This window comes from Nannospalax galili, unplaced genomic scaffold (assembly GCF_000622305.1).
Source record: "Nannospalax galili isolate Female #2095 unplaced genomic scaffold, S.galili_v1.0 scaffold1296, whole genome shotgun sequence".
Classification (NCBI taxonomy): Eukaryota; Metazoa; Chordata; class Mammalia; order Rodentia; family Spalacidae; genus Nannospalax; species Nannospalax galili.
In genome coordinates this window covers 1,307,640-1,319,785 of record NW_008338720.1, presented here as the reverse complement: position 1 = coordinate 1,319,785, position 12,146 = coordinate 1,307,640, and the positions used below count along the sequence as shown (strand labels likewise).

General features: G+C 41.4%; 1 protein-coding gene across 15 annotated transcripts in view; it reads right to left on the bottom strand.

The window, feature by feature from the left end:
- Prune2 (prune homolog 2 with BCH domain) overlaps positions 1-12,146 on the bottom strand; it is a 284,817-nt gene that overhangs the window by 142,377 nt on the left and 130,294 nt on the right. The window lies entirely within an intron of this gene.

Genomic DNA, 12,146 nt, shown 5'->3' with positions numbered 1-12,146 from the left:
CTGGAGCTCCCTCCTGTGTGCAAGGTGGGGTAGCAAGACACAGGCCACTTTGAGTTTCTCACGCCCTGCACACAGAGTCTCCATGTTGCTGGGGCTGAGTTTTCTTGGGGTGTGCAGTTCCCTCCTCCCCAGCCCTATCATTTGAAGAGGAAGTATTTGTTTATTGTTAGGTTTATGTCCAGGTGCCATCTTCTAGTGCCCTCCTGTGTGCTTCTGATGTAACTGTGTATTCTCATCCACCTCCCCGCCTGGGTGAGTGTGACTGAGGGGAAGGCAATTGACCTGGGTCAAAGAGTCAGGAGCGGCAAGGGCGAAAGACTTGCTGCTGGAATAGAGGATTCTGGGAAAATCGTGGCTCTGGCTGGAATCTACAGCAGAGATGATGGAATCCAAGACACACCCTTGGTGAGTGGGGGACTGATTGCAGCTTCTGCCACTGGCTTTGGGAGCCCTAACCCCTTTCCTGCCACGTGGGCCAGATGTATTCTCTGCCACATGAAGAGAATGCTAGTGGGTTCGTTCTGGAGCACCCTAATAATAAAGAAATACATATTTCACCTTAAACAAAACAAAACAAAAGCTTGTAGCTCAGCTTTGGAGCAATTGACTAGCAAGAACAAGACCTTTGGCTCAATCTGCAATATGGAAGGAAAGAAAGGATAGGAGAACCAGCTTGTGAACTAATAAATTATATATACATATATTATTTAATATATACCCCTGTTATCTGTTTTCTATAGAGTGCTTAAATCCCTGTTTCCTAAGTGGTAGAGATGCTAGAAGCATCTTTTGTTCTAATATTTGATCTTTGACTCTGGTGCCTGACACAAAGTTCTCTTGGAATTTCCTGAATGCTAGGAGCATGCTTTTTTCCTAATAATCTAACACTTGGTCAGCTCCTAGACTGGGAGTTTACAGGTTAGTAGTGTGCATAGCCATGTGCCTGGAGGGTGGCATACCCTAGCTCCACGGAGACAGACCCCTACACCCAGGATCCTTCTTAACCACACCCTACGTGCCTCTTCATTTGGCTGCTCTTTACAGCATAGACTGAAGACTAGCAGATCTCCAATAATCCATCAGACCTTCAGTGCTAGATTGGGGCTACTGAGACATTCAGCTTTGTGAACTGAGCAAGCCAGTAAGCAGGGTTCCACTACGGCCTGTGCTCTAGCTCCTATCTCCAGGTTCCTGCCCTGAGTTCCTACCTTGAGTTCCCTGATGAATTGTGACCTGGGAAATGTAAGCCAAATAAACCCTTTCCTCCCCAAGTTGGTATTGATCAGAGAGTTTTGTCACAGCAATGAAGAAACAAACTAGAAGACTATCTAAAGCATTTTTTTTTCTTAGTTCTGTAAGTCACTCTTGAAAATTATGATAATCAGAGGGGAGTTAGGGACCTTCAGTCTATTGGTTTATCAGATGTGCAGGTGACACTGGACTCCCAGTGATCATCTGAGGTTGGGGCAGTCTTGTAGAGTCTGCACTGATTCCAGTAAGACAGAGTCAGAATTAAACTGTAGGCCCAAGAGTTAGAGTCACTGTACAGAGTCATTCAGTATAAGGAAAACCACCACAGGATGTGGCCAGGAGTATAAATTAATAGTTTAGCCCTACACGGTCATGAACAAATGGCCCCATGAGTCTTGCTTGCAAAGATGGTTTGTTGGGAATGCAGACTGGGAATGAGTCTGCAGCAAAGGCATGGAAATTCACTGCTCACTACTGAACTAGGAGGCAATACACAGTTAAGGAAAGAATGATTAATGTCCAACAGACGGTCCCCGCTGCTCTAATTTGCCAAACTTTCTGGCTGCACATATTTGCCCACCTAAATCTAGACCCAGAACATACACATGGTGCAAAAGAAGTTGAATTTCCCTTTGCCTCATAAATAGCCTCATCTCATGCACTCTGCTAAACGGTCTGGATAGATATAAACAGCTGTTCTTTGCAAGAATGCTAGATGTTCTTCACTGCCAGATGGCAGCAGCTCCCTACGGCAGGCAGGCAGGCAGGCAGACACACACACACACACACACACACACACACACACAGACAGAGATACAGACACAGACACAGACAGGCACACACACAGATACAGACATAGACATACAAACAGACACAGACACACATACACAGACACAGACACACATGTAGACGCAGACACAGAAACACACAGACACACAAACGTTAGTTGGGTCAATAATATTGATATTCATTGGTGAATTACTAGAATCTAGGCTCAAGAGAATGGCTTAAATTAAAACCTGCCTGTTTTAACATTTTGTAGTTGCTGAGAATAAAAATAATTTTAACTTTATACTTCACATATATAGAGTCATACATAATTCCCTACAGTTATATCATTAAATGACGGTTGTTCTGTTTGCCTCAGATTTCCCTCCTCTCTGCCCTTGTCCTGGGAAGAAGACCTGTACATGAGTTTCTTATTGGGAGACATGACTCTAATGGAATTTGGCAGAATGCTTCTGCTTGGTTGGTTTGACTCACCACACGTGGAAAAAGCTTTCATAAAAAATACTACTAGAAATTCTTACTGACCCCTCCAGCCTCTAAGCAAAACGAGTGGCTGAATAGATTTAGATAGACAGTTATCCTGGAAGACAGAGTTCTCTAAATCTCTCTCTCTCTCTCTCTCTCTCTTTCTCTCTCTCTGTGTGTGTGTGTGTGTGTGTCTGTGTGTCTGTCTCTTTCACATACACACACAAAAACATATATACATGTTTGATATATATGATCTATATTATATATACATATACATATATATACGTATATATATATATATCAGTCCCCAAATCTATAAATCAGAAGAGCAGTTGGCAGTTGGGGATGCATGTATTAGTGGAGTGCTTGCTCATACATGAAGCCCCGGTTCCAGCTCCAGTACTGCATAAAAAAATAAGAAAAGATATAGAAAACCAAGAAAAATAATGGTGATGGTTCTTTTCTGGAATTATATACTTTAGAATTAGAGTGAAACTAAATTTGAATGCTGGGTCATTTCTAAAATTTCTAAAATTGCATTACGTTTATTTGGGGGGTGGGATCATGGGCACCACAGCACGAGTGTGGAGGTCAGAGGGCAATTTTGGGGAGTTGATTCTTTCCTTCTATTGTAGTAGTCCTGGGGATAGAACTCATGCTATCAGCCTTGGCAGTAAGCACCTTTACCCACTGAGCCATCTTGCTGGCCTTACACATAATCTTAATGGTCATCTCCACTCAGCCTCCTGTGCTCCACCTAACTCTTCTCAGGACTTGTGTTTATTTCTTTGGGGCAGTACTAGGAAATGAACCCAAGGCCTCATGCAAGCTAGGCAGTTACTCCCCCGGCTACACCCCTAGTCAATTCTCAAGTTCCTTAAACATGACAGATGGTCATGAACCTCAAATTGAACAATTAGTTCTATGCAAAGTCATGACCACCTGAGATGGCTCAGTCCATCTTTAGCTAGATATCAGGAAGTTTTCACCTTATATGGAAGCAAAATTATGCCCTTAGACTTTTCTCCTTTGGCTTTGAGTTTCCTGAATAAAGACTGACAGTAACAATGAATATCTGAGTGTTTAAAGGTAAAGAAGACTTATCTCAGCTCACATGACAGGAAACATCACATGTATTTTTCTGGGTCTGGCTTATTTTGCTTAATATGATGATGTGCAATTTCATCTATTTTCCTGAAAATGACAAACTTAATTTTTCTTTATAAAACTCCCTTCTGTATATATGTACAATTTCTTCATTCGTCTGCTGGTGGGCCTCTAGGCTGGTTCCATGTCTTGGCTGTTGTCAATAGTGTTGCAATAAACATGGCTTCTTGTGTTGTTCTCTACCATTTAGACCAGGCTAGCTGGCTCACCAGCTTCCGGGCATTCTCACGTCTCCACCTCCCATCTCTCCATCAAAGTACTGTGATCACAGATGCATGTGCTGCTGTGTCCGTTGTAACTGGGGTGAGACAGAGTCTCAGTGCAGCTCTGATTTGCATTTCCTTGATGGCTAGGGGTGATCTGTACTTCATTTCTTAAGCTGTTCCTGATCATTTTGTTTGCTTGGTTATTGATCAGATGATTTGTTGTTTGGTAATTCATTTTTTGAGAACGGGCAGTGGTAGAGTACAGGAGTCAGTGACTCTACTATACTTTGGACCAGCAGGAGCCCTGCCCATGGTGTCTAAAGTCTGCTTTTCCATATGCTCATTTGGATGTACACTGCTGTAGCAGTTGGTGTTTTCTGTGTTGTTGTTATTTAGTTTTTAAACCAGGTCTTGCCATGTAGCCCAGGTTGGCCCTGAATATGTCACCTCCTCCTTTAGCCTCCTGGGAGCCAGGGTCACAGGCTTGTGCCATCATGCCTGGTGGAAGGTTGGTCCCCTCCTGCCCTCAATTTTGTTTTGCTTTGCTGATTGTTTTGTAAGGACCAGTATTCCTTACAAAGAGATGTCTCCCAGAAGACATGTTGGAAAAAATTCCAGGTTGTTGTCATGCAACATGAGTTCCAGTACTACCTTTGGCTCTTCCAGTCATGTGACTTTCTACAGGGTTCCAGCCATTGAACCCACAGTTCTAGCCTTCTTGGTGGACTTTGAGATCATTTAGGCCTCTTTTTACAATTTATTTTGACTTTATTTATGCGTGTGTATCAGTGTGTGCATGCTCACACGTGTGTGTGCCTGAGGAGACCAGAAGAAAGCACTGGATCTGTTAAAGGCAGCTGTGAGTCACCTAATGTAGGTGCTGAGACCTGAATTTCCATCGTCTGCAAGAGCAGCAAGTACTTTTAACCACTGAGTCATCTCTCCAGTTCCCATTTAGGCAACTTTTAAAACTTCCGAAGTTTGGCTCTGGTCATTTGGACTGACTCCCAGGGGAGAAGTGAGCCTCATGTATGCTACATGAGCATTCTATCAAATGCTTAACAGTCTGCCTGTGAACTTCACTTAAAAAAAAAGTGTGTGTGTGTGTGTGTGTGTGTGTGTGTGTGTGTAGTGTATGCATATGTGTGCTCACTGGAGAGTGCATGTGTGGAGGCCAGAGGTTAATATCCTCCTTTGCTCTCCACGTTACATTTTGACAGGGTCTCTCCCCCTTTAGGCTAGACTGGCCAATAAGCCCTTGTGATCCACTTGTCTCCCCCTGTCCTCCTGCACTGGAGTTACAGGTGCATGCCAACATGGCAGGCTTTTTACAGGTACTGGGGATTCAAACTCTGGTCCTCACGCTTGTGATGCAAATATTTCATCCACTGAGCATCTCCCCAGCTCTAGCAAGGAAGCATCACTTTTTTAGATTCCCAAAGGTCTCAGACATTAATTTGACTTCTTAATGGATTTTACAGGCCCAGCACCTTCTGGTTTCCCTTCCTTTGTATGGTGCAGCACTATCTTGGCAGTTTATATACTTGTTTTCCACCTGGCCAATTAAGTGGGCCTTTCATAGACCTAGCATCTCTGCTCTTACATTTGGTAAAGCTTTATTGCTTGCCTCTCTTTTACTTCTTGTTTATTTACCTTTAAAGTCACCCTACTATTTACTAAACAGGTGGTTATTGAAGCCCCTGTGTTTTCCCAGACACCGATTTACTTTAATTCAAGGTATTTCTTCAAGGCATTTCCTAACCCTGAAATCATATTGTGTATTTGTTTATTGTCCACCCTCCCTGTCTCCAGCAGAATGTTAGGTCTATGATGACAAGGAATTTGTTATATTCATACTGTATCTTTGATATCAAAGCACATCCTTACTGAATGAATTAGTCAGTGAAGGGGGGGATGCAGAGAATGATGGTTGGGTGGCTATTTTAGAGACTATCATGTGCTAGAATCTGGGATGGAAAAAATGTTAAGCTTTCTTCCCCCCCAAAGATTTTCAATCCTAATGCAGTAAAGCATGGCATGCAAGGATGTGTTGTCTCAAGGATGTGTGGGCAAAGCGCACTAGAGCAGAGGCGGGAACCCGCAGCCCGCTTGCCTTGGCGTTGCATTCAGTGTACACAGGCTATTTGTCCTCACGTCTTTTCTCATCTGTGTAAACAATGTATCCTTGCATCCTTGATAGCTGGAACTGTGAGCTGGCATGAACAGCTCTCATCTTGGATTAATAATCTCCTGGCAGCCGTTTGCTGCTCACGGGCCAGATGGCGCTGCTTCTGGATCCTCCCTGCACCGGGGTGTGGTTGATGCACCTACGATACAAGCTCTGGGCTGGCTTTTCCTCTTAACACTGCAAAGCTTCCTTTCACCTTCGGAACCGCTGCACTCTCTTTGAGAATTCCTGCATTTTTCAAAATCTCATTAGGCACCCAGTGTCTGCGAACTCACTGGGTCCAAAGGGCACTATGGCCTCCCTAGAGGGATTTCTGAAGTCTCCAAAAGGTAAAAGAATGAAGGAAAATGAGGCTATTAAAAAATGGAAAGTGGTGTATCCACTTAAAGCCTGTAAATCTTTGCCATGGAAACCGGAAGGCTGTCTCACAATAATAGGAGAGTTGCTCCACACTGTATGTTTTCTCCTTGGTGGTATTTAAGCTGCAGTGTTTGCAGCAGTTCTCAGGGCTAGATTAGCCAGTACAGGCAAAGTGTGTAATCGGTATTAATCTCCCAGAATGTCACCGTGGCTGCCTATCAATCTGCATAAATTCTAGCACAAAACTTTAGGAAGAAATGCTATTCAAAGCAAATGATGCATCAAATTCAAACAGGCCATCAAGATTGCTAATGGATTTTAATAGCAGCTATTACTGCATAATAGTATTTTCCCAACAGCTGTTTGTTGATACAATTCTTCGTTTACAGAACCTTTATGTCCAATCCCAGGAGACAGCCACCATTCATTTATAATCATTTGGTTCCACCTACAAACAAATCCTGCTTTATTTGCATTTGGAGACTGTGAATGGTCTGCAGATCTGACCCGCTCCCACCTCATTCAATGAAACCAACAGCGAATATTACAAGCTAGATTAATTAGTTAATATTTAGATGCACTAACAACTGTCAGAATAATAAAGACTGCAGTCTGGCAAACTTGAAGAGATTTATTGAGTGCTTGTCTACATTCTGAGCTGTGTTGGTTATTGAAAAATGGTTTTGACTCCTATGTAAATGAGTGATGCACCCAAGCTAAGACTCAGATAGAAATTTCTGAAACCGAAGGAGCCATAAACTATCTCTATTTGTGCTTTAGATGACTGCAAAGAGAGTCCAGTAAGACAGAGCAAGGCGAAGGGCTGGTTCCTCTGGTGAAATTATGGAGATGCTCAGTGTAAGGGAGAGTTTATCAAGGAAACGAAAGCTTTACTTCTTATGAGATGGCCAAGGTTGCAGCATTGAGAATAAATATCAGCCTGTGATCTTGAAAAGACTCACCTAAGGAACACATTTAAAATGTAGACCCCTGGCTTCCTGTGAAGCAGAGCCCAGGAATCCACATTATAACAATTGCTCCCCCTGACATACTTCACAGAATTAGAAAAAACTGTCCTTAAATTCATGTGGAAGCACAAAAGACCCTGGATAGCCAAAGCAACCCTGAGCACAAAGAGCAACGCTGGGGGGATTACTATACCAGATCTGGAAGGATACTACAGAGCTATAGTCACAAAAACAGCATGGCACTGGCATGAAAATAGATAAATAGATCAATGGAACATAATTGAAGACTCAAACATGAGGACACACAATTTCAGCTACCCAATATTTGACAAAGGTGCCAAGAACACACAATGGAGGAAAGACAAATGGTGCTGGCAAAACTGGATCTCCACCTGTAGAAGAATGAAATTAGATCCTTATTGTTCACCTTGTGTAATAGCCAACTCCAAATGGATCAAAGACCTCAATTTGATACTGGAAACTCTGAAACTGTTAGAAGAAAACATTGCAGTAACCTACAACATATAGGTGCAGGAGAGGACTTTCTAAATTCAACACCAGTTGCTCAGGAACTGAGGTCAACAATCAACAAGTGGGACCTCATTAAACTAAAAAGCTTTTGTACAGCAAAAGAAGTAACCAAGAAAGTGAAGAGAAAACCCACAGAGTAGAAAAAAATCTTTACCAGTGATACATCTGACAGAGGTTTAACATCCAGAATATATATAAAGAACTTAAAAAACAAAGTATCAAGAAAACAAACAACTCAATTTAAAAATGAGCTAAAGATCTAAACAGAGTTCTCGAAACAAGAAATAAAGATGGCTAAGAAACATCTTAAAAAGTGTTCAATATCATTAGTAATTAGGGAAATGCAAATTAAAACTATCTTAAGAGTTCATCTTACCCCAGTCAGACTGGCTAAGATCAAGAGAACAAATGATACCAAATGCTGGAGAGGATGTGGGGAAAGGGGAACACTCATCCACTGCTTGTGGGGCTGCAAACTCATGAAACCAGTAGAAATGCAGTGTGGAGAACTCTTAAAAAATCTAAAAATGAACCTACCATATGATCTGGTTATACCACTCCTTGGCATATACCCAAAGGACTCATCCTATCGCAGAGACACTTGTATAACCATGCTACTCTTTTCACAATAGCTAAGAGATGGAAGCAACCTAAGGGGTTAACAAAAATGTGGTATATTTGCACAACAGAATTCTACTCAACAGTAAAGAAAGATGAAATAATGAAATTTGCAGGTAAATGGATATATCTAGAAACTGTTATACTAAGTGAAGTAACACAGACTCAGAAAAAGTTGTGGATCCTAGCACCAAATCCTTGTGAGTGCACATCCCAATGTAACTGCAGGAACTAAAAAAAATGGAAGGGAACAAGGGAGGTAAAGGGAAGAAAGGAACCTGGGAGAGAATAGTAGGATACAGGTGATTCTAAGAGAGAAATGTGTAAAAGGAGGGTAGTTAAATGGGGGGAGGGCTCTACAAAGAACCTCAGGAATAAAGGGAGTGCTTTCTTTTCTGCCCATTGCATGGGGTTATCTTTTGCACAACTGCCTCTCCCCATTCTCAAGACAGCACACACTTCCCCAGAACAGCAGACATTAGGAAGGCACATCAATCTGTGAGGCAGGTTGCTTGTGTTTGTGAAGGGTACGCATATGCCCTTTAGTAAAGTGGTTTTTGCATGAAAACACTGCAAAACTTAACCTCATGTACCATCTCAAACCAATGATAGGGGCCTCTAACCTCCAAAGGAGCAAAAGGCATATTCTACTTAATGTGTGGGAGATTGAATCTTGTAGACCTGACCTTGATACAATTTTATCTTTGGGCATCAAAGACCAGAAATGAGAGACTGTTTTTCTCTTTTCTGTTTTCTTTTTTTAAAAAAAGTATCAAGTTTATTTCAATATTTAGTTTCATTTTTGTCATTAAAATCATTGGGCAATTACTCTAATTAAAATTCACTACCAGAGGTGTAGAAAACATTAATAATCACTTAAATACTACAGCAGATAGGTTTAAAAAACCATGTTCATTTAACAGGCAAAAGGTCATTTTACCTCTGAAAAGTTCTTTAGGTTTGAACCATTTTATCCAGGTCTTTAAATCACTATTATGCCCAGCAAAACTTTTCAAAATTTTGAGATTTCTTTAACAGTAATGAAGTATGACTTCACAAATGTGACTTTTTAATTTTCACTTTGAATCTGTATGAATAAAAATTAACAAGATACCACTGCCATATTAATTAGAAAATTGTCATGTTTTAAATTTTAAGTATTTTTTGGTCACTAGGTGGCTCTGAATTTCCATTGGAAAATAAGCCCTTAGAAAATATTGAAGAACATATGAATTACATTTTACTAAATAATTAGTTTTGACTTGAGAACATTAATCAAAGGCTATCCAAAACTCCATGAACTCCAAATAGCTGTATATTTGTCCATCTACTATTTCGGATACATTTTATAGCTTTATAAAAAATTATGACTACTGCAAATGTTGTATGTGCAGTTTTTAAATTCTTCATAAGCTGTTTGCTAAGTAATATCATGAAAAAGCTGTGACATAATTATGCATAGTCTTTCACCCTTTAAAGACAACTTTAAAGTATTGTCATAAGACATAAACTGTTTTCAAAGATTTTTCTTTTCAAACTGTAGGATGGGGAGATGGCTCAGTGGGTAAAGTACATGTGCTTGTTATATAAGCATGAGGGTCTAAACTGGAATCCCCACACCCATGTAAGAGCATACACGCAGAGTCGTGCACCTCTGCAACCCCAGTGCTTGAGAGGCAGAGACATGAAGACTGACCAGCCAGTCTAGCTGCAGCTGTGAGCCCTGGGTTCACTGACAGAGCCTGTCTCAAAAAATAATGGACAGCAATTGAGGAAAACCCCTGACACCCACCTCTAACCTCAGCATGCACAGATATGTGTGGACAAGTATAGAGAGAGAGAGAGAGAGAGAGAGAGAGAGAGAGAGAGAGAGAGCTTTCCTAAGTATACATTAGCCATCTCAGATGGTCTGGGAGGAACTCTGAAATAATCCTTAAGATTGACAAAAAACAAAAAGACTTGTTAGAAAAAGAATATTTTAGGCAATTTGGAACCATCCCTACTGCTGTTGCTGGGAAACATGATTTATTACCCTAAATTCTACTATACCCATTAAAAAGGTTGCATTTGAATTGCTTAACAATTTAAAATGTTTCCAAATCTTTAAGGACAATACTGCCAATGATTTTATTGAAAGCATTTGAGTAAAAGAAGTCACCCAAAGTCATCTCCAGATGACAACAGTAGAGGTAATGATGATGGCCGCAGAAAAAAGAATGGAAGGAACCATCGTGACCAGAAATAATCAGGAGGGCTGACTGGGCTCAAGCTCTCCAGAAGAAGCACAATTCAAAACCTGGTTTCTAATATCAGCTCACTTTGTTCTGCATCAATCTATAGATACCACAGATGTTCATTTCACTTTTCACAAACTTGGGGAGGTAGTTAGCTAGCCCTATGGTAGTTTTACCCCTGGTTCTTTTGACTGCCCCTTTCTAAGAGGTCCAAGTTCTCCCTGTTTCTTTTTACATGCTCAAAATGCAAGCCATACATGTGTATGCTCTGGTACTGATTGTGTTTGGCAATAGAGGGTCGTATAAACTTAGCTGCACACCAGGGCTTCTCCATGGGCTCCAAAACCACGCATTTTTGCTCCCAGCAAACTATGTAAGGTACTTAGTGTGACTGAAGGAAAATCCCAAACAGAGAAATCGCTAAGAGAGTAGCAACACTGGACATTCAACTTCTGATTCTTCCATCACTGTGACTGCATCGTCCGCTCCAGTCCTGTTGACTGCCTGCTGTATCTGACACATATCCTGTCACATGCCTGTGCTCTTTCTGTCTAATACATAGTTATCCCCTCATCTGTACCTGACAAGCTCCACTTTTCCTTCAAGTCTTACATCAACATCAAGCCATGTGACATTCAGAGTCTTCATCCATTAATGACAAGGAGCCTGGGGCGGCAGCTAAAGCTGCCTGCGTTTGAAGCTCGGTCACATCATTTGCTGGTTATGAGAGCCTTAGCAAGTTGCTTAGTTTCTATTTCCCACCCATGAAACAGTACTAGTCCCAGAGTTCCGTGAGATTTAGGCAAGCTACTTGAAGAGTACTTAGTGTAGCACCTGGGTCTCACAGACTTTCTAAATGAGCGCAGTCCAGGTGAGTCGTAACTAACACTTGGAAAGCCAAATCTGAATGACATGTGACTCCTCTCGAGCCTCTCCTGGAGTACACATAGCATCATACATATCACATCAAGCACAGGCTGGCTGCCCATTTGCCCAATTCTGTCTGTAATAGGACAGAAATAATGAGCAGTTGATGTTTCATAACCCCCTATCCCAAGAAGAGCATTTGGAGCTTCCTAGGATCTGATACACTCTGGTGAGCAAGAAGATGGACTAGGAAGATGTCTTCTATATAAGAAAGAGTCACGAGTAAAGGACTAGGAGAGGAAGGAAAGTTTAATAAGATGCCATGGACTGTGCCCTGACTGCGTTATACTGTTGAATTGCTATTGGAAAAGATAAAAATCCCAGTGTGGACTAGACTTCTAGAGTTTTAGAAGTGTCCTGTGGATCTCAATGTTTTTTAGATTCATGATTATATAGCAGCAACAGAAGGGAAATTCCTCATTCAGTAAAGAATTCAGTG